At 40.6% G+C, this 26,959-nt stretch overlaps 1 protein-coding gene across 3 annotated transcripts in view; it reads right to left on the reverse strand.

The window, feature by feature from the left end:
• TBL1XR1 (TBL1X receptor 1) overlaps positions 1 to 26,959 on the reverse strand; it is a 157,334-nt gene that overhangs the window by 41,335 nt on the left and 89,040 nt on the right. Inside the window, exon 3 of one of the 3 annotated variants that reach the window (XM_036753643.1) lies at positions 19,484 to 19,552. The exons of the other annotated variants lie outside the window; for them this stretch is intronic. The gene's annotated coding sequence lies outside the window, so the exon portion shown is untranslated. The remainder of the gene's footprint in view (positions 1 to 19,483; positions 19,553 to 26,959) is intronic. 3 annotated transcript variants of the gene reach the window in all.

Consider the following 26,959-nt stretch of genomic DNA (forward strand, 5'->3'; position numbering starts at 1 on the left):
GATGAAGAAACTAAGGTAGAAACAGGGAAGGTGACACAGCTAGTGTCTGAGACCACATTTAAACTCCTATCTTCCTGACTTCAGGTCCAGAGCTCTAAGCACTGTGCATGTTGGAGTTCTCTCTGCCTCTTTAGAGTATGGATTCAATTGTACATTTCCAGACCATGAGCCTAGAGGCACAATTTGAATCTGTGTAAGCCAAGTGAATTACAAAATTCAAGAGATGCTTTTTTGGGCCTGGACTCCAGGGCTAAAGGTCAAGCTCTAGCCTCTGCCTGCTCCTCCAGCAGCATATGGGCGGATCCCAGTGGTTGGGTTGGGGAACTCTGGGATCAGGGGCTGCTCTAATCCTTCCTGTCCCCCTACATAGGGCAGCTATCTAAGAAAAGCATTCAAGCCAAAATATCCCACCCCAGTCTCATCTGGATGGAACTCAGTACACAAAAGGGAAGAAAACAAAATATGGCTGATAAAACAGACACAGGCCAGAAAGATTTTTATTTTTATTTACGATTTTTATTTTATTTTATTTTAATTGTAATTTTTTCTAAGAGGCAAAAGGAAGCCAACAAAGGCTTCTGAACAGGGGAATGAATGAGAGAATCAAAGCTATGTTTTAGGCCTTTTCGATGTGTGTGAAAAAACAGAAGAAGCAGAGACTCCATGGGAACGATTAAAGGTAATCTAGTACAGTATAAAAAGTGTTGACCTTGCAATCAAAGAAATCTGAGTTCAAATCCTGCCTTAGAGCAAGGCTGTGTGTGTGATGTTGGACAAATCATTTAACCTTTCTGAACTCAGTTTTTTCGTCTGTAAAAATGGGAAATAATTCAAGATGTTACCCGGGGGGAATCTATTGGTAAATCAGGAAGTTTAGAGAGAAAGATGATGAGTTCAATTTTGGATATGTTCAATTTGAAATGTAGATGGTACTTTCAGTAAAGAGGGAAAGCCGGCAGCAGATGATTTGGGGATTGTAGTTCAGGGAGAGAGATTAAGGCTAGATACACCAATTTGGGAGTTATCTGCTTATTTGAGATTACCAAGGGAGGGATATAGAATAAGAAGACTGGTATGCACGCCGTCTGTTAAGGGGTTTGTAACCTCTTATGGGAAACTGTTATAAATAATAATAATAATCGCTAGCAACACTTGAAGGTATTTTACAGATAAGGACAAAGGTTCATAGACATTAAGCGCCTGGCCTGGGGATACAAAACTAGTAGGTGTCTGAGAAAGGATTTGAACACAGGTTTCCCTTGACTCCCAATTCCCGGTCTCATTCACTGTGTGACCCAGCCACCTCGCCACAGGGAAGGAGATGCACATACAAAGGACAATCAGATTTGAGACACCTGCTGACTAACCTGGCAGGCCAGGGTCATGGGTCCCTGTGCTTTCTATCATACCACATCTCTTACAGAAAGAGCCAAGATTTTAAAAGGACAAAAAAAAAACTCTTAAAGAAATGCCTATCAGAGGTGTTGAGTGGGATGTTAAAAATAGGCTCTATCAACTTTATTTCTACACTAATTTACCTGGGAAAAAGATAGAGCAGCCTAACGCCTAGGGCGCTCTCCTCAGGCCATCGGCCTGCGCTCCCCTACAAAGTTTGTTGTTTCAAATAGCACCCTCTGGAGAGGCGAGGTGAATTACTGAATACGGTGGGTCTCTACCTCAAGTGACATTCCATTATATTCTCAGAGGTCATTTCAGACTACTTGGTCCTTATCTCAACCATCTCACTGCTTCCCACAAGCACATCATCTTGGGCATTCCCTGACAATGATAAATGAATTTATTCTCAACTTCGGAAAATGACTGGTGAAGCATTAAACTGAACATTAGCGACACAGCAATGAATAAGGCAGATTCTTGTCCTCTAGAGGTCTCATTCTTAATGTATTTGTGGGCAAAGTTTTAATATAGTTCATTTCTCTGAGCTTAGTTTCCTCATTTGTGAGGCTAGCTGTTCAGAGACTTACCTCCCAACTCTAAATCCTATAAATCAATGACTCCCCTCAACATCCCAGAGAACAAAGTAACATCTAATAAGCTTTTTGAGGGAGTGTTTGAAATAATCGCATGTTCAAAGATACTGAATAACTTGCACAAGTCCCCAAAGAGCTAGGCATGATCAATTGGTACACATTCAAGGCTTATCAGGTGGATCACAACATGAAGGTCACTTTGGGAAAGTGAAAAAATATAACTTCTCATGGAAGAAGGTCAGATGTTACAAAATTTTAACGATTTCTTCATCCAGCCCCACTTTAATTTGATTATACGTAGGCAGAGACCTATTCTACTTTGTAGCCTCAACATCCTGACCCTGGTTTATTTGTATACTACTACCATACACCAAATAAGTTATAATCTTCTTATCAACATACATGCACATAAACATATTATCTTTTTATAACTCCTTTTGAAAAAATTCTCTACTCTCCTTATCTTACAAAAACAATTTGGTCCAAAAGCACCTTGAATGGACGTTGGAGGGATTTACAACACAGCTGGAGTTCAATTGTTAAAGCTTCAATGTTTAAGCTACCTGTTTTATTAGCCAAACCCTAGGAGGTAAGAATGTACTAAGCTTTCGCAATAACTAACAATGAACCCCAACTTAGAAAGAAACTTTTAATAACAATAATTTCAATTCCCTGGCCACCACACACTAGAGGTCTCCAATTAGTTGACTGCAAAGCTATACACCTGAAGTTGCCAGTCAACTGCTAAAACCTGTTGAGTCTTAATATTTTTGTACTTGTAAACTCAGTAACTGGCACATACTAGACACCTGACAAAAGCTTGTTAGATGACCGATCCTCACAATATCCTCATGAGGAAGGAACCACAGTATTATCCCCATTTTATGGATGGGAAAACTGTGGTTTCAAGAGACTAGAGAACCTTATTCCTACACATGCCATTCTCCTCCTCAACAAACTCCAGTGGCTCCCTATCACCTGCAGGAGCATATACAAAATTGTAACTGTTGCTCAAAGCCCTTCATAAGCTGGCTCCCTCCTGCCTTTCCAGTTTTCTTACACTGGTCTCCTGGCTATTCTACAAACAAGTCCCCCCTTCTACCAGCTCTGTGTCTGTGCCTGGCTGTGCCTCTGGCCTGCTCTCCCTCCCCATCTCAGCCTCCTAGATACCCTGCCTTCCTTCTAGTACTAAATCAAATCCCACCTTCTGCAGGAAGCTTTGCCCAACCTCTCTTTTCTGACTCAAATCAGCAAGCGATAAAGTTTTAAAAGTTAGTTACCCTTGTTAGTTCAAAAGAAAATGGCAAAGTGTTCAAATTGGCTAATGTTCAGAAATGAATGTTGAGAGTATTTCTAAAGAAGCAGTTTTAAAAAAAACTCACCAAAACATTTATTAAAAAAAAGGATAACTGTCAGTTTCCTAAAGATTCAGTGGCTAGCCAATAACTGTTCCTGACAAACAATCTTGATTCTATCTTAAGAAATCTCAGGTCCCATCTTGTCTCTGACCAACTGTGTGACTCGGAGCCTCTTTCCTAACTGTATGAGAAGGCTGAACTAGATGCCAAGCTCCTTTCCTGACCTAAAATTGAATCTATTCTAAAGCATCAAAGTGCAAAAGCAAGAGATAGACAGCGCCAAGGATTGAGAGAAGGGAAGGGTCACTGTGTGCTAGGGAGGCTTGCTGGGAAACAGAACCTGACTGCGACCCTGAAGGACAAGGAGGAAGGAGGCCATGTAAGGATGGAATTCTAGACCAGTGGAACAGCACAGGTTAGGACAAGGTGATGTCATACAGCGGCCACTAGTTATGGCCACCTTTAACTGCTGCCGTTACTACTCCTGTATCAGTGAAAGATCACACCAGAGGGCGAAAGTGAAATGGAGAGCAGAAGAATGGCAAAGAGGAGCAACAATCAAAGACAGGCACATAAGCTCAAGCACACATGCATCTCAACTTAAGACCTGGGTTGAATTCTTAGCTCTATGTGACCTTGGATAATTCATTTACTCCCTTGGGTTTGAGTTTCCTTACCTGTAAGATCAAGGAATTGGGCTAGATGATTCTTCTAATTCTAAATTTATAATCCTATGAAGAGGGCTAGCACCCACAGAAGGGGAGTTGCCAAGAAAACATGACTCATGGTTTATATCCGATGTGTCCCTCTAGGGATCAGAGAATCCCACAACTTGTTTGGGACAATCCCACAAATTGTTTGGACAATTCTGGGCAAGTTCAAATCAAGAAGTAGGGCCCCAACTTCATCCCGAGTGTTTGATAGGAATGGAAAATAATGCCAAACAGCAAATGATGGGCTCCAGCTTTGTGCTCTATTAGGCAGGAACCAGACATGTGGAATAAAATGATCATGACAGTCTATGAGTCTAAAACTCCAAGTCAGCTTTAAAAAGGACTGAGAAAGATAAGTAGGTGAGAATTCTTGCAGATAATGAATTACAGAAATAAGCACAAGGGTCCTTGACTACAACAGATTCTTTTTCTCTAGAAGGGCATCCTGAAGGATATCAGATAAGTACAAATACAGTTACTTGTGAATTTCATGATTATTAACACAAGGCTTATATTACTGATGAGTTATTTACTTAAAAAGGTCTCATTTATGAAGGAGGGGGCACTTAAGTATTTCAAAAATCCCTGCTTTGGGAAGGTTTAAAAAAAATCCAGTTATAAAGTACTAATCCCAAAAAAGCCAAAGGAAATGCTTTTAAAGGTTTGGGTTTGTTTTTTTTTTTTTTAAAGGAGTTTCATTAAGTGGTTAAAAAAAATTTTTAACAGCAATGACTGCTTAACATCACAATCCTGTGCACTATTATATACTGCAGGAAAATGCCTTAGAAAGTGATGAGTCACATTAGGGTCATAAGCCCAAATCTAATCTTTAGCTGAAACTTTCCCTATGTAGGTCAATGGTGACAATTTTAAGGATGATGGACTAGGAGCATGAACATGAGTTGATGGGTGTATTTCAAGGAGAAGATTACCAAGAATGAAGAATGAGAAAGAATAGTTGTGGAGACACCATGCTGAGATCTCACAGGGAAGGAGCTCCTCAGCCTAAGGTTTGGCAAGAACATAATAAGCACACTGCCTGTGGCTGTGCTATATCCTCTCCTGTTAGTCCCCCCTCCGCCTCCCCCCGCCCCCCTCTGCCTCGCTAAGCCATGGGACAGAAGGCATGACAAAGAACAGAAGACTGGCTCCCTTCCAGGTCATCTTACGCATGATGCTTGCTGGCAATTTCATGCTAAGCATGCCTTGCCGCTAAGGCTCTGAAGTGCAACAAAAAAATACAAATGGCATCTCCATTCTGATGACGGTAATAGCCTGCCACATAGTAGGTGCTTAATAAATGCATGTTAGCTAAAGTCCATCTCTTCTTTATTTGACCTACACCTGCTTTTCAAGAGTCAAAGCTATCCACCCCCCTTAAAGATGATATTTGAACGTGGTTTATAATCCTCATTTGTGTAATAACTACAGATATTATTAAAAAGTGCTTTCACATGGTCACTTCTGTCCCACAAAAATATATTTCTTTTTCTCCCTGGTTACTTACTGTGAGCTCCTTCCTCCCTTCCCTCCACACCTCCCATGCCAGTTGGTTTTTCACATTTAAATGTTTATTTTGAGTTTTGTTTTAGAAGAAACCTTAGAGCGGGAGTTCTTAACCTGGGATCCTTGTTTATTTTATTGTTGTGATTATATTTTAATATAATTGATCTCCTTTGTAAACCTATGTATTTTGTGTTTTTAAAAACATTTTGCCAAGGGGATCCATGACACAAAAAGAGGGTAGGTAATCTACTTCAACACCCTCCCCCTTCATTTTACAGATAAAAGAACTAAGGCCTAGAGAGGTTGAAAGATCTGCCCAAGTTCCCGAAGCTACTAAAGAGCAGTCCTGGGCCTTCTGAATCTGCCCGTGACGGTTTTTTTCTATTACTCCATGGTGCTTAAAGTGGTTGACAATGCACTTTTGCAATCATCTCACTGGAGCCAATCAACAACCACAGGAGGTGAATACAACAGAAATACTCCTATTTTACAGAGGAGGACACTAAGACACACAGAGGCTGAGTCCATGCTGAGCATTCTAGCTACTGCTGTATCAACACTGCTTTGTGTACTTTATTCTTAAGATCACTTATTTTGTTGTTGTTTATGCATCTCTAAGGCCAAATTTGAACTCAGGAGTCATCCTGACTCCAAGTCCCACACTCTACCCACTGTGCAACCCAGCTACCCTGTTAAGATAACACAGATACCTCATCTCTTCACTATAAACACAACTTTCCTAAAAAGTAAGTTTCAAAGTTCAATTCCATATTGAAATTTGTTTTCTTAGGAAATATGATTATTAAATTGTATGTTTATTTTGAGTGGAGTAGAACAAATTTTGAGGGTTAGTAGAACAAAATCAGGAAAATCTAGGTCACCAAAAACTGCAGGTAGCAAAAGAAGGACCGACTTTGATAACTACAGCCTAATTTGTTTGCAGCAGTAAGCAAATGGCTAACCCCTGCCTCCTCCGCTATTACCAAAATAGGTAACTGGGACACTTGAGACAACTGCCTACCAGCATTTAGCTCTATGATGAGTTAAAAGTGGGAGGTCCCCCCAGGTACGTGGGACAACCAGCAGTGGCAAACTGGAGAGCCTTTCGACACTCCCTCTCCCCCTCCACTATTATCTCCTAGTTTACCTACTACCTGTTTTATTCGGTTCATCACCCATCACGCCCTTACATCTTAGGACTCTTCCGAGATTCTGTTCTCAGACTGGTTTACTATGATCTGACTGATACAAGAGGCTAGGAGTTTCTGCTGCCGGGGAAGACAACTCCTCATCCTAGGCAGGATGCCCAGAGGAGTCACCAAAGTTCAAGGCACCTGGGGCAGAGGCAGAGGTCACCAAAAGGGCAGCAATTCCCTCCATTTCCTTCAACCTTCTCTGTATTATGTTGCCGTGCCTTATTTGTGTGCATATGCTCCTCCTACCCCATCCCAGAGCACATTTTCTCTAAAGTGCTCCATGCCACTAGTTAGGAAGGAAATTGCAATCAGCAACCTGAGTGGGGAGGGGAGGCCACTGGATTTCTTTCTGGATTATAACCCAGCCCTTAAATGCTTGGTATTAATGTTGAAAGAAGCTAACGCATTTAATGATAATCATATAGTAAACACGGTAATCAACAAATATCTAGTGAGTATCTACTACGTACAAGAGACATTGTAAAGAATATGTTACTCAAAGAATTTATAACTGCCTTCAGGAACCAGTGACCATAAGAAAACAAAGTGGGCAAGATCTCATGTTGTGAGCCATTTAGGGGCTCATCTAAGAAGAAAAAGAAGCAAACAGCAGATCTAGCAGTGGGATGACCATGTTTAGTGCAAGTAAGCTGATAGGTGACACTCATTTCACAATCTTGGCTCCTACACACCTTTCCAGTCTCACACATTCATGATGCCAATCCTACGGCTCACCTCCCATCCCCATAAGTGCACAAGTGGTCCCCATATTTGGAAACCTCTCAAAGCATGGCTCTAGAGCCTCCTCTGAACAAGACCCTTCTGGATTTTCAGATGGCCCATTATTAGCATCAGATTCCTCCTTTCTGAAATGACTTTGATAATGTTGTATTTCACTATTCTGTGTACATACGCTGCCTCACCCACTCAGAGTCAAGAGTCTTTAAGACCAAGAAAACGTTTCCTTTGTATCTGGTCTCAAAGGTCTCTCAGAAATTGAATTAACAATTACACTTCATCCCTATAACAACTTTTGGTAGCCTTTAAGAAAATACGATAATAGGGCACTGTGAAATATAAAAAATACAAGCTGAACCATACGCATATCTATAATATGAATACTAAAAGCCCTACAAAATGCATACCAGCAATAGAATGCCCATGCTAGTAGGGCTACCTCATAACAAAATCATTTTGGTAATTCAACAATTTGGAAAACAAAAAATCTAGGATACATTTCAAGACTGGCCCACTGACCTAGTTCGAGAGTGAATTCTTCTCTATTGCCAAGTGTGAGAACCAGATTCTAGCAGACAGTTAAGAGGGGGAAAAAAATCTTCGAATTCACTCACCTTACCCATAAAGTCATTCAAAGAGACAAGAGCACTCACATCCCCACCAAGACAAAACTACTTAAGCTGACAATACTACCTGTTCTTCCTTTTCAGGTCCATAAAGCCTGAGTGGCCTTTACTAATCCCATCTCATAGTGCTTCAAGCTACCCAAGCTTGCCAACTCCAACAGGTAAATAAATTCCTGATCAAAATTCACTTTGGTTGAATCACACTAGGTGACAGTGGGGCTAAACTGATACACCAACTTATCACAAAATAATTGCAGCATAAGAAAAAGAAGAACAAAGAAGAATTTAAACCCTCTGTGTCAAAAAAAGTATTGGAACTTAATTTTTATGCATATACATTCATAAATGATTGGCTGTTTGGTTTGGTTTTGGGGGGAGGAGGAAAGAGGTTGTTTCAGACCTATGATTCTCCTCTCCAATGGCAAAGGTGTCAAACAGAGGGGTGTGGGAGAGGAGAGGGGAAGGGAAAGCAAATTAAAATATGATTAGGAAATATCTGACAAAATAAAAATACAACAGATCATAGATAATTTTAATGTGTGGTTTTCTAAGGCACTATGGGTAGGCAAGAATCCTGTTTTCAGTTTGGTAGCCCCAGTTTTATTTGAGTTTCACACCAATACTTCAGGGGAATTCCAAGATTAGGAAATCCTTCCACCACCCAGAAATACTATCCTATAATTGATAGTTTCAGTGAGGCGTCTGGGGACCATGAGAAGTTTGGTAACTCAGTCATGAACAGTAAGACAACTAGTATGGAATAGGGCAGAACGTGAACAAAGGTTATCCTCACTCTAGGACTGGCCTACTCTTCAGTGAGTCAAGCTGACTCAGCATTTTGGAAAAATATCATTAGCATACTTTTTTTTTTCAGGGATGTCCTTTATACAACATGCAGAAAATTGAGGTTCTCCAGCACAAGATTTCAAACATTTACTAAATGCCTACCATGTAGCAGGCATTATGCTAAGTGCTAGAGATACAAAGGCAATCCCTGCTCTCAAAGAGCTCACTGCCTACTGAAAGAGAAAACTGGCAAGCAACAATACAGCAATAAGCAGTGCAGACAGAAGGCCCGAACACTATGGGGCAGTAGAAAGACAGTACTCTAGCTGAGACTTGAAGGAAGCCAGAAAAGCTAGGAGTCAGAGATGAGAAGAGAAAGCATTCCAGGCATGGGGGACAGGAAGAGAAAAAGCCCAGAGCCAAGAGATGGAGGGTCTTGTTAGCGAAGTAGCAAGGAGGCCAGTGTCACTGGATCAAAGAATATATGAGGAGAGATAAGGTATAAAAAGCCTGGTAAGGTGGGGGAGGGGGATTATGAAGGGCTTCAAATGCCACACAGAGAATTTATATTAGATCCTGAGGGTAATAAGAAGCCACTGGCGTTCATTAAGTGCAGGGCTGAAGTGGTCCGACCTGCACTTTAGGAAGATCACTGTGACAGCTGAACAGAGGGTAGAATGGAGAAGGGAAAGGAGAGAAGGGGGCATGAGCAAGAGCATTTATGAAGGTCAAATCTTGGCAACTGATTGAATGTGTGGGATGGGATAAGAAGGGGTAAGGAACCAGGCAGAGATGGGAGCCTGGAAGACTGGGATGATGATAGTAATCCTCAACAGTGGGAGTTTGGAAGGAAGGAAAGTTTAGGAGAAAAGATAATGATTTCAGTTTGGACATCCTGAGTTTAAGATGTCTTTGGCATATCCAGTTAGAAATGTTCAACAGGCAGTTAGAAATGTGAGAATGAAGGTCAGCAGATGTTAAAGTTGGATAAACACATCTGCAACTCATCTACAAAGACACAATCACAGAATCTATGGGAAATGATGAGAGCACTACGTGAAATGTCATAAAGGAGAAGAGGGCCTGGGCGGAGCCCTGTGGGACACACTGGGGTAACAGGCACGACTGAAAGAAGATCCAAGAGAGCTAGGAATGAACGGAGAGGTAAAAGAATCCAGAGAGAACAGTGTCAGGGAAACCTAGAAACAACAGAGTATCAAGGAGAAGAGGATGATCTATAGTGCCAGAAGCCACAGAGAAGTCAAGAATGAAAAAAGACCTTGGAGAGAGAGCAGTTTAAGTTGAGTGAGGAGGCTGGCTATTCTGATATCGTTCCTACACCAGGCTGCCTTTTGCTAACGGCTTGCTCATCTAAAATGTACTGATTTATGTGACAATTACTAGGTTTTGAATTTTAGACATTATAGGAGGAGACGCAATATAGCAAAGGACCTGAGGGGTGGAGAAAGGAGAAGGGGAGACAAAAGAGACCAACAAAGAAAGGAGGTGGGAAGAGAGAGGAGGAAAGGAGGGGAGAAGGAAGAAAAGGGGCAGCTGGGTGGTGCCGTGAATAGAAAGCTGGGCCTGGAGTCAGAAAACCTGAGTTCAAATCTGGCCTCAGACACTTACTAGCTATGTTATCCTTAACCCTGTTTGCCTCACTTTTCTCATCTGTAAAATGAGGTAGAGAAAAATGGCAAACCACTAGTATCTTTGCTAAGAAAATCCCAAATGGGGTCACAAAGATTCAGAGACAACTGAAAGAAATGTACAACAATAACACAGAAAGGAGAAAGAGAATTTTAAATATTTTATCTCTAGGTTAACAGTTCAGCTATCTAAAAGAAGTTGAAGAGTTCTGCCATCTGATATCACTCTGATGACATGTACTTGAAATGTGATTTGGAGGAAGAGAAATAGCACACCAGTTCAACAACCAGACTAGACATAAACCTCCGAGATGTGGCCATCCTCTGGAATGTTCATTTCTGGCAAGAAAGAAGAGGTACACGGACACTTTCAGGAGAACTGGTCATGGGAGAAGAATGAGGTGAAAATGCCAACAAATGGTGAACCAAACCCCACGCACCCAACTTTTTTAACCCTTCCCTATTCATCAAAACACCTGGGAAGCACGGCAGATAGAAAGCTGGATTTCAAATTGGGAAGACCTTCGGATCTTCACACACTTACCAGTCACATGACACTGAGCAGCTTAGCCTCATTTTCCTCATTTGAAAAGTACTCATTGTAATAGCAGCTAACCTCACAGGGGTGTTGTGAAGATCAAACGAGCATGTATAGTTACATCTACATCTGCATCTGCATCTACATCTGTAAAAACCTTTGCAGTGACTTCAGAGCTACAGCAACACTAAGTAACAGCACTAAGAAAAGTTCAGTAAGAGCTTGGAATAAAGAGCACAAGAGCCCAGTGACAAAAGGAAAGCAGGACACAAACAGCTGAGATTCTGATAATACCATTAAAAGGGAGAAGGACATTAGGAAGCAGGAGATATCTACTGCTTTTTCCACCTCTACAGATTCTGCCCATGCCTGGAATGCCCTGTCTCAGCACCTTCGCCTTGGGCTCAGCTTAGGTGCCAGGAGGCCTGTTCAGATCTCCCTGTCACTGCTCTCCCTGCTCTTCAAATGATTTTGTGCTTATCTGTGTATCCATTCCTGTCTTCCTCTACCCATCACAATGAGAACGCAGGACAAGAATGTCCTGAAAAATTGAGGATAAGAACAATTTCATATCTGTCTTTAGTTGGTACTAGTTAACTCCAACACCCTTAGTACACATCATGAAACACAGTCAACACCTAAGTGAATTTACACAGAGGGCATCACCATTTCCTACATGAGCGAGGTCAGTTTTAATCAAGCAAATGCTCTGTGCTACAGAAGAAATCTGAGCTCCTTGAGAACAAAGAGGGTTTTGCTTTGGTTCGGGGGGAAGGGGAGAGATTCCTAGAACCTAGAAACATTCTAGACACTAAGTATAAGTTTAGTTGACTTCAAAGCAGAAGAATTCTTTAAATAAAAAAATTAAGTTAAATTTTTTAAGCTAAATTTAAATTTAAGTTAAATTTAATTTAGGTTAAATTTTTAAGTTTAATTGAAGGTTTAGTTACATTGAAGTTAAATTTAACTTTAAATTAAATTCAACATTTATTAAGCATATTTTAATAAATATTATTTTAAATTTTTATCCACAAGTATACATACTGAATTATATAAAGAAATATATAAAGAAAATAGGGGGAAAACTAATTTTAACTCGTATTTGTAACAGTATACTTGTTATTTTAGGACTATTAAATAAAATTTTAAGACTATTAACTTTGACAAGGGAATAAAATTGTCTTATATAGTTGACGTAGTATTGTTACTGTTAATGATGCCTTTATGTATTTGTATTTTGAGTACCGGGTGCTCTTTTCTTTCTTATTAAGTGCATCATTTCAGGTAAATCTTCCCCTATTTATCTAATTTCTCATATTTATCATTTCTTGTGTTGAAAATTTCATTATTCATTTTGTCAATTACGGCCAGTGTTAACAGACACCTTCCTCTGTGGTCGGGTCCTTTTATTCGTGTCAATAAACATCCTTAAGGTATAAGCTATTTTTTTTTGTCAATAAAAAAACAAAGATAAAACCTAGTTGTTGAGATTAGTCAAAGCACGTAGATATTAGAGGGGATAATCTTCTGGGAACAACAGGATAGAATGGCATCTCTTGGACATGAAGAAGTGTTAGCCTTGGCAAGAAGAGTCACCTCTTCATCTGCTGTCACAGTGAAGGAAGAGAGAGTGAGAGAGAGACATGTGAGTGATGTGAGATGAGGAAGTGTTCTTGGGGAAAGGCCTAGATTTTTTCAGTGAAGACACAATTCAAGTGGTTTGGTTTGTTGTCCTTTTTTTCTTGAAGAGGACCAAAATGTTGGGGTCAAGGTATAGTGTGTCCCACTATGGATGATCAGACCAATATGAGCTCAGAAGACTCTAACACAGGTCAGGTACAAATACTCCATACGAATATCTGGAGTGGAGACAGCTCTAAATATGCACATCTCACATTTCTTTTGAGCTACTGCAATTCTGCTTCACTCACAGAGAACAGCACCTTCTTTGATGCAGGCATACCATGCTAGGTGATCCTGTCTCAGTATGTCTTATGTCTCACAATCAATTCCAAAGTTCTTCAGAGACCATGAGAGGGTCCCTGTATTGCTTCTTCTTACCTCCAGGTGAGCACTTGCCTTGTGAGTTCTCCATAAAACAGTATATTTGTTTAGGCAAATATACGTTTGGCATTCTAACCATGTGGCCAACCCATCAGAGTTGCACTCTCTACAGTTGACTTTTAAATGCTTGGCAGTTCAGCTTGAAAAAGCAACTCAGTGACTGGTACCTTCTCTTGCCAGGTGATCTTCAGAGCCTTCCTAAGACCATTCAAATGGAAACAATTCAGTTTCCTGGCATGTCACTAGTACACTGTCTAGGCTTCACAAGCATATAACCAACAATGAGGTCAGCACAATGGCTCTGTAGACCTTCAGTTTGATACGTAGTCTAATGCCTTTTCTCTCCCACACGTTCATTCTGAGCCTCCCAATCACTGAGCTAGCTCAGGCAATGCATGCATCAACCTCATCATCTATGTGTACATCCCTGGAAACTATACTGAGAAGGTTAAGTGAACTTATCCACAGCATTCAAAATTTCTCCATCTGCTGTTAATTGATAGCTCCATGTACGTATGGTGTGGTGCTGGCTAGTGGAGAACCTTTGGTTTCTTGGTGTTCTCAAGCTAAAATTACCACAAGTGGCAGAGAACCAAGTCATACTTTGTGGCACCTCAGCCTCAAAATCTGCACTGAGTGCACAATCATCTGCAAATAAAAAGTTGTGCACCAACTCTCCCTCCACTTTAGTCTTGGCTTGTAGCTTCTTCAGGTTAAATAATTTACCATCAGTGCAGGAGATGACCTTAATGCTGTTTTTGTCCTTCTTGAAGGCTTCTGACAACAAAGCTCAAAACACCATGCTACAAAGCTTGCAAAGCATAAGAGCACTATCCGTTATCCAGAACACCACTGGTTATCCAGAACAGGCAATCAAATTTTGCCATGATTTTCCACAAGCCCTCACAACTGAGAGTATCCAAAGGCCCTGGTCAGATAAACACTGTATACAGACCTTGAGTTGTCAGGCAGCAAACACGCTATCGACTGTTCATTAGCTCTTTTTGAAGCCACAGTGACTCTCAGGTAGATGACCAAATTCCAGGTGAAGGATCAGCCTATTAAGGAGGACCCTAGCAATAATCTACCTGGCATTGACTAAGAGAAAGAAGGACAACCTATTTCCTTTTCCTTTACAGAAAAAGATGGGGGGATCACCTCCTCTTGCCATATAACCTGAAAGATCTCAGTCAGTTTTTGTATTAACAGTGAACCCCCTGCCTTGTAAATTTCAGCTAGAACAGAATCAGCACCAGGCACTCTGCCACATGAGAGGAACCTAACGGCATTTAAAACCTCTTCTTCAATTGGAAGTTTGGCTAGAGAGGGACTGACTTGAGATATATGGTTAATGGTTTTGGCATTGATTGATGAGGGTCCATTGAGAACACTATAGAAGTATTCAGCTCCTATCTCCAGGATCATGTCCTTATCGCTAATCAATGTGGCTCCATCATTGCTGAGTAGTTGAAATGCACCATAGATCACTGGTCTATAAATAGCTTTCAGGACATCACAAAAGTGCTTTGGATTGTTACTATTAGCATAAAACTGAATTTCATCTGCCTTCTTACTAAGCCAAGAATCCTGCATCTCTCTAATCTTCCTTTACACTTTACTTTTGATAGAGTTAAATGCTGCCTTTTTAGAGACAGATAAAACTATCCTGCTAGTAAACCCTGTGGAGTTATTTTTCATTTGGCAGATTCTGAATTTCCCCATCATTTTCATCAAACCAATCTTGATGTTTGTGAGTGTTCCGGCCCAGATAAGTAAATGTGGTGCTATATACCAAATCTCTGAAAGCTACCCACTCCTTTTCTCCTTCAATGTTGCCAGCCATGTGTTGGCTTAGTCTTCCCTCCATGTTAGCAACAAACTGTTCACACACAGTAAGATGTTTTAGTCTGTTGACCTTAAGTCTTTTGGTAGTTGTCTTACCTACTGGCCTCTACTTTTGTGGAATGCCAGTGTTTAGCTTGGAGGATGAGTCTGTGATTGGTCCAGCACTCTGCACCACACACTGACTTCATTACACTCACATCCTATCTCTTCTTACAATGACATAGTCTATTAAATGCCAATGTTTGCTATGAGGGTGCATTTGCAAAGTTTTATTGCATTTCGGTAAACAGAAAACACTATTGGTGATGAGGAGGTCACGAGATGCATAAGTCTTTAGTAGTAAGTGCCCATCATTCTTCCTGTTTCCTACTCTATTCTTCCCAAGGACTCCCTGTCATGTCTGATAGTCTGTGCCTACTTGGGCATTAAAGTCACCCAGAATTACGAACTTGTCCTCTTTTAGCACATTGATGATGAGGGTCTCCAGAGCTTCATAAAATTTTTCTTTGACTTCAGGGTTTGTCATGGTAGAAGCGCATGCACTGATAATGGTGGCATGGCTCTTTCCTGTAAGTGACAATCGTACTGTTATGAGCCTTGATGGTCATTCTTTTGGGGAGGCATGCCAACCTGTTCACTAGATTCATTTTGATTGTAAAAGGTTCATGGTGTTCCCCATCACTGCAGCCAGTCAAGAAAGATGTGCATCAAGCTCTGACTTCAGTAAGCTGGCCTTCATTCGCCAGGCTTGTTTAACTCAGAGTTGCTATGTGGATGTGATACCTGCTGAGTTCTCTCACAAGAGCTGCTCATCTTTCAGGCCTAATGGATTTCATGCTGTCCATAAGTATGCACATATACCATGTACCAATGGTGAGAGAAATCATCTTTGCAAAAGTTTTTGTACATTTATTTTGTGTGTATTTCAAACACAGGGTAGGATCCCCATGTGCTATGGTAAACTGTCCAGAGTTAGGATAGGTAAAGCAGACAACTTTCCAGAGTACCCTTTCCAGCCCCTTCCTTATGACAGGAGGTAAGCATTACAGTCCTTCAAAAAGGCTGCCCAGATACCCAGGAGACCGCTGAATCCCGCTGCTTCTTCCACCCAGTGAGAAGACAACCCTATGGCCACGAATGCCTTTCTGTAAGGCTGTGACTAAAGCTCCCAGTGTACCCACACCCGCTGCTTCATTACTTGCCCGTTGCCATATGACTTTGAGGCAGATGGTACGTCTGATGTCTTTTGACTCGCACACAAGTTGGATTTAAGTGAGGCAGAGTTGCTAGAAGTAGTTGGCCTTGCTCTCTCCCAGAGTCATCCAAGGCGAGTGGCAGGACAAAAGTCAAGGTAATTGGGGATGGCTCAGAATATAGTGGATGACCTTGGTGTCTTCAACTCTAACCAAGGTCTAAGCACTCCAAAGCAGCTACTTCCACTGTCTTCATGGCCCATTGGAACAAACTGTTTACCCCTGCCCATTCCACTGGGGAAGTCTAGAAATGCTTGGGATAGATACCTAAGTCAATGATGGATCTGAATACCCTCAACCTGGTTTAGCCTGTCTGCCAAAACAGTTTACCAGGGCGTGGCCACTGAGCATACTCTAGCTTCCTGGAGCCACAGGTAAGAGATGAGCACCAGGTGGACACCAGAGGTGGAAAGCAACCCTGAAAAGGGCTCAATAGCCCTCACACCAGAGGTGCTAGTTTTCCCTGACACTTGTAGACCCCTGCAATTCAGCTAAGAGGGTTGGGGAAGGTTATACTCTGGGAGATTTTAGAAGAATTAAAACAGTATGGAATAATTATTGCAGAGGAAATATGAAAGTGGCAGAAGTGTAAAAGGCCTGCCTTGCTGATGGGAGGACCCAATGGAGAGGAAATAATAGACATTGTGGTGGACCCAGGCAACATGGTTTTGCTATTTTCTCCAGCTCTGTTCAGCAGCACATTTGGGAAGCAGCAAACACAGGGTCATGGTGGGAGCAGTAAAAGGATGAGCTCAACAAGGCACGGTCAGCAATAGGATCAGGGGCAAGGGACTTAGGAAAAGGATGATGTAGAGCTTAAGTGTTTCACCAAGGATCAAGACAGGAAAGGAAGCAAGGGTGTGTCCAACACAAGCATGCTAACCTAGGGAAGAACTGTTTGGTGACAATCTCTGTCTTCTGTCCAAGGACCAGCCTAGCCAAGTATGAAGATGCTTATTATGAGCCGCTTAGTCAATAAGAGAGGAATTCTTTAGCCATAGCAAACAAAGTAAGAAAAAACAAAAGTCACATGACCAGTCCTGCTCTGAGGCAAAGTAGCGGGAAAGAGTGGAGAAAGCTAAGAGAAGTTCCAAAAAGCTTGTAGACCTTCTAAAAGCAACGGATACTCTAAATGTGTCCCTTTTGTCCAAGATACTGCTGCAGGAAGGGAACCACACATCAGTATTCATTATTCATGCTACAAATCAGACCAGCATAGAGTGGGTTTCATCATCAAGAAACATCGTATCATGGAACATTTGGTCTTCTCACTTTGTAATGCTCATGATGAGCTCACAAAATGACTCCTAAGAAGATATTTGCAGCACAGGTGACAAACGTACAAAAATTTTAAACTACCCCTGGCCAGAGAGACTTTTCAGACAGCAAGTAGGCAAAGTAGCCCACATTATAAAGGAAGTTCAGAGGTACAGAAAACCGCCAGAGGTCACAGTGATAGCCACACTCTACCTGTCACCTTTGATTCAGGATTTTTACCAAAAATAAGCAAAATTTTAAAACTTCAACCCAAGACCAAATATAGAACTAAAAAATAAAAAGGTGTGGCTTCAGAGTTAAATGAAAAAAATTAACTGTTCTGATCATAAAGTTTCTAATATATCCTAGAACAAGAGCTTTTATCCCTGACAGGTCACTAGATTACAAAGCAAAAAAAAAAAAAAACTAAGAAAATAAAGTTATTTTCCTTGTGCTAGAAAGATCTATTTTTATCAAAATTACTAACATCTTAACATTGACATTCTCCCAGAAGAAAAAGTAACCACTAAAGATACAATGATAAGTTAAAAATACTACAAGTTCTCTTTACCTTTCAGGATGAAAATTATTGCCATTTACCTGAAAATCCCAGTATTCTAGAAACTAATGACAAATGGCTATCCTCTTTAATTAATTACATGCTAGACTAAACAAAAATAATTTCTTCATATAATTGAACATGAATATAAATTTCATTTCCTTGATGAAAATATGGCTATCTCAAAGAGAATCCTATCTATTTTAGAATTTTTGGCTACAGGTTGAAGCCCAAGTATAGCCCAATTTTGGAGATCTACTTCCAACAGTAGTTTGTGCCTACTCGTTGTGGAACCTTGGATAAGTCACTTGCCTGGATAAGTTTTAATTTTCTAAATTATGAAACAAGGAGATTAAGCTACAATGATCACTAATGAGCCCTTCTAGTACTAAAGTTCTATGACTATCAAACCATACACTTGCAATGACAGGTACAAAAGGTAAGTACAAAGCAAGAGTACAGAGGGGGTGCAGAAAAGTTCTTCATGCTGCACATGGCTGTTACTTGTACTGGTAGAAGGCTAAAGATTTCCAAAAACGATCCCAGCTTAAGTGACTACACTGTAGAACAGTGAGTTTCCAGACAATTTAATTTTCAGGTTTAGTGATGAGTGCACAACTACACTAAAAACTTCGAATTAAACAGTCATTCACACCCACTGCACTGTCTTCAGCTCATCTGTCTGGCTCTCAGTAACCTTCTAAAGACAAACCCAGGAAGTTCCTTTCCTCATTCGTTATTTCTACATTTTTTCTCTTGGCAAAATGGTAGCCCAAATTCCGGAATTCTAAAGGAGGCCCTGACCAGAGAAAGAACACTGTCATGTGGTCTAGGTCCCCATGGTTGTAACAATACCCTCAAAACTCGGCTCTGCACATAACTTGTAAACTTACAGGTAAAAGACTCCTGATGTCCACAGGCATAAGATATGTCCCTTTGCCTGGACTACTACTGTGAGTAACTTTAGAGGCTGGTAAGAGACAAAGGCCAGGGAATATTTTTGAACATAAATAAATAGAAAAGGCTAATGCATCTACAAAAATCAGGTAGCATGGTCATCTAGTTGCCAAGTCAGTATCTGCAATTACCAGCAAAGGCCCAATAACCATGAACTTCAAGTCCAAATAACACTATATCTGTGAGGGAAAGACAGACTGCTAATAATTCTTTCAAGTGTTCTTTGAATAACATTTTCAAATGAAGTGCTCATCTCAAAAAGGGCTCTCATGTTGCTTTTTTGTTAATTTTATTTGATAAAATGTTCTGCTTTAAAAATATTGAGAGGAAAAAAAAAGGATCCCCAACCCAAAAGGGGGATTTAATAACGTTTCAAGTTCATTTATACCAACGTATTGGTCTCTATCTTCTTTATATACACATATATAAATTATTGGAAGTCCTTACCAGAACTACTCTCTCAAAGTCCCATAAATCTCTGATGTGGTAGCAGTACAAACTTTGGTTTTACACCACCTGAAAAACAAACCACATTATGTCACTTTCCCCCCCCACTCTCATTCCTTTCAGATGAAATGTTCTATTTAATGGAACACTGCCTACAAAACCAAGCCCACTTTGCCACTTGTCTCTGACAGTGATGAATCTTTAAGATGTCCTGTTATGACCCTTTTGATGTGTGTCAAATTATATTAGTCTAGAAACTATTCATAAATTAGCTAAATGAGCTAAAGTAACCCTTAACAGGCCTGAGGTTAAGTGCACATATGAACACCCTCCCCCCACCCTACATGGGTACAACAAAAGTTGGGAAGGCTATGGGCAGGTAAAGTGGAAATCAATTTAAATGCAAATGCTAACTGTAAATTCTTTTTCCAGAAAGCAAAAATAAGCTTTGCTATGATATTCTACATCTGTATTTTGAAAAGAGGAGCATGTCTCTGTGCTTTAATAAAAAAAAAAAAAAGTCAATTTGCCTTTAATAAAGGCTACAAGTTTGCTCTCCATTAAACATATAAACTTGATTCTTTTTAAGTTCAATGAAGATAAAACTGGGGTCAGGAGATACATTCATTGTTAAATGGATCTTTATGACTATTCTTTAAAAGGCCAGTCTAGAGTCACCATGGGGCTCTCGAATGTACCCAAACTTTGGAAATTATCTAATATCCCACCTCCCACTTCCCACCTCCAAATTTAATATTTGTAGTTTGAAGCTACTATTCCTAGGAAAATGTGCTTTAGTCTACAAAGGAATTTAAGACCCACTGAGGACCAGAGTGCTCTATTTACCCTCTCCAGCCCTCCAGCAAGGTGTTCAGTGGCTCCTTCAATGAGCCCCAGCCTGCCAAGCAACTGAGCCCCTCCTCAACGAGCTTGAGAAGGAGCTAGAGGCCCATATCTTTTGTCTTCTGATGCCCAACTTGCTAACTTCCATTACTCTAGTCCAACTATTAAAGTTTGCTATTAAAGACAAAGATCTTTTCAGCCATGTGCAATTTTAGCAATGGTGCAGTTTCTCCACCAATGAAGATCACACCCTGTTTCAACAATCTGGCTGACAGCTGTTGTGGGGGTGAAAGACCAACACAAGCCCAACAACAAGCACCATACCAGCACGCTGCAAAAGCCCAGGTTCTTTTGATCTGCTTTACTAAGGAAAGCAACGTTAAGGGGTTAACAAGCTTACTTTAATTCAGCATACAAATACCACTCACTTAGTTCAGGGGTAAAAGCCAGAACCCTGAACTTCGGAGCAAATACAAACAAATTGCAAACATTGACAGACAGACCAAATACAATTCACAGTTACCAAGAAAACCAAGTCCGGACATCCAGGCAAGCTGGAGGGCTCTTAACTACAGCTGCCCGGAGTCTCCACATCAGCACGCCACCAAGAGTGAGAGCCCAAGCAAAGTTCTGTCTTCTCTTTTTATACCGTTTCAGACGTCACCAACCCGTCATCTGAATGACCAGAACTTAGGCTGCTATGATTGGTTCTGGAGTTAGCACCTCCCCTTAGGACCCTGGAAGCTTCACACCCACATAGGCTTAGCACCTAGTAATTAGGGGTTTGGGGCAAACTGAAGAGCAAAGATCTAATCAGGCCTCCCTTAGTTGGCCCCACCTTAGTTACTAATCCATACCCACATAAGTTTAGCACCTAATAGGGGTTTGGGCCTGGGGCTTAGCACCTAGTAAGACTCAAAGACACAATTAATCATTTTAGAACAGTAAGAAAGCCCCAACTTAATTGATATTACACACCCCTCTAAATACAACCTGATTTCTACAAGTTGCTGTGGCTAAACACGTATCATCTGGCAGTCAGGCTAGCATAGGGCCTCTCCCAAATTTGACAGGATGGCCCTTGGGTGGCAAACAGCCTGTCCATGAATCACCTAGATCAAAGCCTTGACATCTGTTAGGCTCTGTCAAAATTTACACTCCCCTGGAATAAATTCAGGAAACCCAAAGTTGTACCTTCACAACAATAAAGAATCAAAAGAACACTTTAATGGGAGAAATCTTAAAATTAACTCAAAGCTATATTTAGTCAAGAGGAAAAATGTTGGCAGCAGCCATTCAGAACCTCCTGCTAGTTGGAGTTCTTTTGTCTCTGTCTCTGGGGGGAGAGAGGGGGAGACAGAGAGAGAGAGAAAGAGAGAGAGAGAGAGGGAGAGAGATACACCTTATTATTACCTCCTTAAGCAATGACTCATCTCTTGCTTTTATTTTATTCCTGACTCCTACCCTATGCCGTGGCCAGTTTTGAAGCCCAGCTCAAACCATTCAGACATCATTCACAACCCTGTTCTATGATGCCCTAGAAGAGCTCTTTGCCACTCTTCTGAATGCCCATATTACTTTCTGGATCTCTTAATACACTTTTACATCACACTCTGAATTAAGAGTTTATGGACATGTCTGGGAGCTCCACAAGGCCAACAGTGAACAGGTCCATTCCCTCTGATGTCTAGAAACTCAGTGAATATATGAGGATTTAGTGATAATTTTACCTCCCTCCCTCTACAAGGGAGTGCTGGAAGCATCACACAGAACGCACTAGAAACAGGAGACTGAATCTCACTGCCACCATTTCCCATTCCCCCAAAACAACAACAGCAATGGCAACTTTACCTTTGCTACCCTTCCCTTCTCTTTTGTCCCTTTCCCTTCCTTCACTTCTTTTCTCTAGACTAACACAAAGAGCATCTTACCTCACAATTCACTGGGAATACAAGTTAAATAATGTGAGATTCCTCTTTCATAAAATGTATTCTACATTCTTAAAGCCCCCAATTGTCTCCTCCTCTACGAAATGTAGCCCTTTTGCCCAAGACCGAGCCCTCTGCTTGGACTCTAATCCAAATCCCTCCCAAATCATCTCCTTTAGAAGGTTACCACTTAACTTACTAACTCTTCTCATTAATATCTCCCTATTTACTCCTTCCTTCCCTTCCACCTACAAACATGAACAGGTCTTGGCCATCTTTCTGAAAAAGAAAAAAAGGAAATAAAGTGACCTTCACTGGATGCTGCATCCTCTCAAGCTCTCATCCAATATCACAGCCTGGTCTTTCACAAAGACTTACCAAAACTATGTTGCTGCTTCCGCTTTTTCCTTCTAACTTTTCTAAACCCTCCACAATAATCAGATTAGAGCAGTCCTGTACCCCAAGTGATCATCCTTCACCTTTTACTCTTCTCAACAAAACCCCTTAGAGAAAAGTCACCTAAGCTAGATGTCTCCATTCCCTCTCCTCTCCTCTCCTCTCCCTCTCTTCTAAACCCTCTGTAAGCTGGGTCCAAAGGCATCATTCAACTGAAACTGCTCTCCCCATAGTTACTAAATGATCTCTTGGCTGCCACCTTTACTCACTTCTCCTTGACCACTCTGCAGCTTTTCATGCGGACCTCCCCCTTCAACCTGGATTACTTTTTCTCCTCTCTGGTTTTTTTGTGAAACTTTCCTCTTTCGAGTCTTCCTGCCAGTTTGGTTGTTCTTACATCGCCTTTCTTGAGTCATCATTCACGGCTCCCACTACCACCAAACCCACCTACATAGGTGTCTATCCAGACTGTCCCCTGCTTTCTTGTATTCTCTTTCTATAATCTCTCTGATCTCATTTCCCATGAATTTAAAAATTAAATCTATTGAATTGAGTCCCACATCTATAAATCTTTCGTTTCCCTCTCTAGAGTCATATTCTACCAACTAAGCAAGTTATCTACTGACAATTTCCCACTGCGTGTCCTGTAGACCAAGGCCAGAACCACACTGAAATGTGAATGGCAAATGTTAAGTAAAACAAATAAAAATATAACATAGATAATGTTAATTTGTGGTATTCTAGGTCAATATGTAGCTGGAAAGATTTGTTTCTATTTGAGTCTGACACCCCTGCTGTGGACAATTGAAAGAGATACTTAAAACACAACTCATTATCTTTTCCTCCAGACTCATGCCCTCCTACAGAGCTTTGCCATTCCTGTCCTCTTACCAGCCTTGCTGTCACCCAGGTTTCCAAGCTCTGAGAAAACCTTCATGTTCTTGCTCACTTTCCCCATCCATACAACCACCTCTTCTCTACCTCTTGAAAGCAATCCAGTCTTCTAACCTACAGAGCCACCACCAGATGATGGCAATAACTTCACCCATTGAAGACACCTGGTCTGGTCATAAGTCATTCTCCAAGAGGCCACCCAAGAGATCTTTCTAATGCACACCCTCTGATCAAGTCACTCCAGCTACTCCACAAGCTTCGGGGCTTCCCCAATACATTTAGGATCACAAACTTTTGCTGGGCACTTGAAACCATCACAATTTGGCTCTACGCTACCTCTGTAGGCTTTTAACATAGGCTTTCCCTTCTCTCAAAGGAATCTATGAGCTCACCAATTCAGGAGTGGTCTCCCCACCTTCCAGGATTCAAATGTGCCCATCCTGTGGGACTCTTGTCCATATTCTACATGTGAATGTACTCCAGGGGTCGGGAAGACCATCTTCACTTCCTTGTGCTTCACTAAAGTACCAGGGGAGCACTCGAGCAATTTATGTGTCACTCCTCCTTCCCTGTCCCATGACAAGTCCATCAAATTCAATGACACCCTCTTTTGCTCTGATTCTCCAGGAAACCCAATATGCTGCTACACACTGCAGGCCACTTATGCCTGCCAAACACTTCTAACCCACCATGTACCTCTTCAATGCCCTCTGCATGACAGTCATTTTTAAATTCTTCAAAAGCAATTATATTATGTTTCGTTGCCAGAAAGCAACACTTGTAGAATGTTAGTATTGATAAAAATATGGACCTTTGCTTTCAAAGAAAGCTCGAGGTAAGTAATGGAGTTCTGCAATGTTTTCTAAAGCAGTCCAGTCTGTTTTTCCCCTGAGATTTAACTAAACCTAACTCACTCAACTGTACCATCTGTCTTATATATGCATGTATATTCTACAGGGCATCCATCTTTGGATCCCTTTCCACACAGTCTATTCTAGCTAAATTAGCCTCCTTGCTGTTCCTCATATATCTCCCATCTGCATCTTTTTGCAAAATCTGCTCCCATCTCTGAAATGCCCTCTTTCCTAACTATTATAATCCCTGGATTATGAGTTATTATCCTTTCAATTCCTTTATACTTTCAATGTTTGGTTCAAGTGCCACCTCCACATGAAGCCCTCACACATAAATACACACACACTCTCTGTCTGTCTGTCTCTCTCTCCCCTTACAAGTGCCTCCTTAAACTACTTTGTATTACTTGGGTGCGTATGTATCATTTCCCCAGATACAATGCAAGTTCTTTGAGGGCAGGGACAGTCATCTTTGTCTTTATGGCTGAAATACTTCACAGTGTCTGTCACATAGTAAGTACTTATCAAATGCTTGATTGACATTTTAATCCATGTAGTAGAGAATGTCAACATCTATGCTGACAATACTTAAAATCTTTCTCTCCCCAACTCTACTAACTTAAGTGGATATAGTCTGATACACTTCCTTTATTTTCTTTTATAAATTATATATTCTTGATATATTAATGAAGAAATAAAATAAAAAAAAATTATTTCATGTGCCAACCAAAACAACTGCCTAAGTAATACAGGAAAATATATAGATATAGATAATGTCCTAAATTTATATAATAAACTCAATTATCACTGGTAACAGGTACTGAACAGTACAAAGACAACACAAAAGTACATCTATTCTACTTAGCCCTGCTCTGAGAATGATCTACAGATAGAAAAGAGTTATGATCCAGACAAGAATCTCAGTTCTGAATAAAAGATCTTGTTGCTTTTATCATGTTCTTCTCTCAAAACCTCTGCAAAAGGTCACGGCTCAACATGGCCCACAGGAGGTGGATCGGGGGCAGAGCTCTTCTCTCATCCACCAGAAACGCTCATGTTTAGCCATTTCTCAAGTTAATTCTTCTCATCACAGAAAACAACAGCAGATGCCTAACTATATGAAGGTCATCAACAAACAGAAAATTCTGACTTCATCGTACTCCTCTCCTAACATTTACAAAGAGTCCATGCTTGAAGACAGCAAATGAAATAAATGATTTTAATAGATAGTGATATTGCAACGGGAAGTCACTGCCCTCTGATATATTCAAGGCATTTCTATAAGAGAAAGGAAGGGGGAAAAAAGAGGTTCAGATTCCTTGTTTGTTTCAGATAGTGCAAGGTGATCATCCTAAAAGCTTTATGGGATGCAGACGCATAGAAAAATACAAAACTGCATTATCAAGCATTACAAAAACCTCAGAAAAATTAGATGGGCAAAGTTCAACCTAAAAAGGTTTCCAAGTCATTAAAAAAAAAAAAGCACAGACCAATTTGAATGACTTTTGAATCAAAGAATGTACCAGAATAGGCAAAGATCTACCCTTTCAGTAGTATGCAGAGTTCCATCCCCTACCCCGATAAAATGAAATCATTTGGAAAATAAAGGAATATATACATGCTGAGCAAAAAGTAAAGTTTTCACATAAAATAACGCTGACATGAGAAAAAAAAAAACATTACTTTTTCAAAAAGTAAATAAGTTCTGAATGACAGCATCTAAGGCAGCAGCGCAAATGAAAAATAACCCAGAAAAACTTGGAAACATAAAATGGAAAACCTAAGTTAGGATTAAAATTTGAAATTCTTTTAAACAGAAAAAATCCAAAGCATATGCTTATACTGAAATATTAATACTTACTTCACATAAAATATTTTTATATTCAACAAACATAGAGGATACAACTTCTTCATAAAATACCCGAACAGCTGCCAGTTTCCCTCTTCACTTTAGACTAAGATCTTGGTCACTAGCAAACAAATAGCCTGAATGCACCAAATTATTGAATTTCTGGCTGTAATTTCATGAAACTTCTAGGTTTAGCCTGGTATAATCATCCAACCAAAGCCAAAGTTAAACCAAAAAGAGAGGAGACAAAATACCTTCCTTGAAATGAAATGAATTCCTATAAATGCCACCAATTTTAAGACTTGCCCAAATCTAAATTCTAGCCTAGGCAAGTCATTTACCTTCTCCAACTCCTCTGAAAAATGGGTATAGGGATAACAACACCTACCTCCCAGAGTTGTTGGGTGGAAGACATGAGATCACGTATGTCAAATGCTTTGCAGGAGAGGTTCTCCTCTTTTTGCTTGTGGTACAGTGAAGAGTGCCTGGCCTGGAGTCAGAAGACCCAAGTTCAAATCCAGCTTCAGACACTAATTAGCTGTGTGACCCTGGGCAAGTCACTTAACTTCTGTTTGTCTTAGTTTCTTCATCTGTAAAATAGGGGTAAGAGCACCTCTACCTTCCAGGGTTATGATAAGGATCATATGAGCTAAAATTTGTAACGTGCTTAGCTGCTCTGGGGGTGCTCCCCTTTGACTGAGTCCAAGTTTTA

This window comes from Trichosurus vulpecula, chromosome 4 (genome assembly GCF_011100635.1).
Source record: "Trichosurus vulpecula isolate mTriVul1 chromosome 4, mTriVul1.pri, whole genome shotgun sequence".
NCBI lineage: Eukaryota > Metazoa > Chordata > Mammalia > Diprotodontia > Phalangeridae > Trichosurus > Trichosurus vulpecula.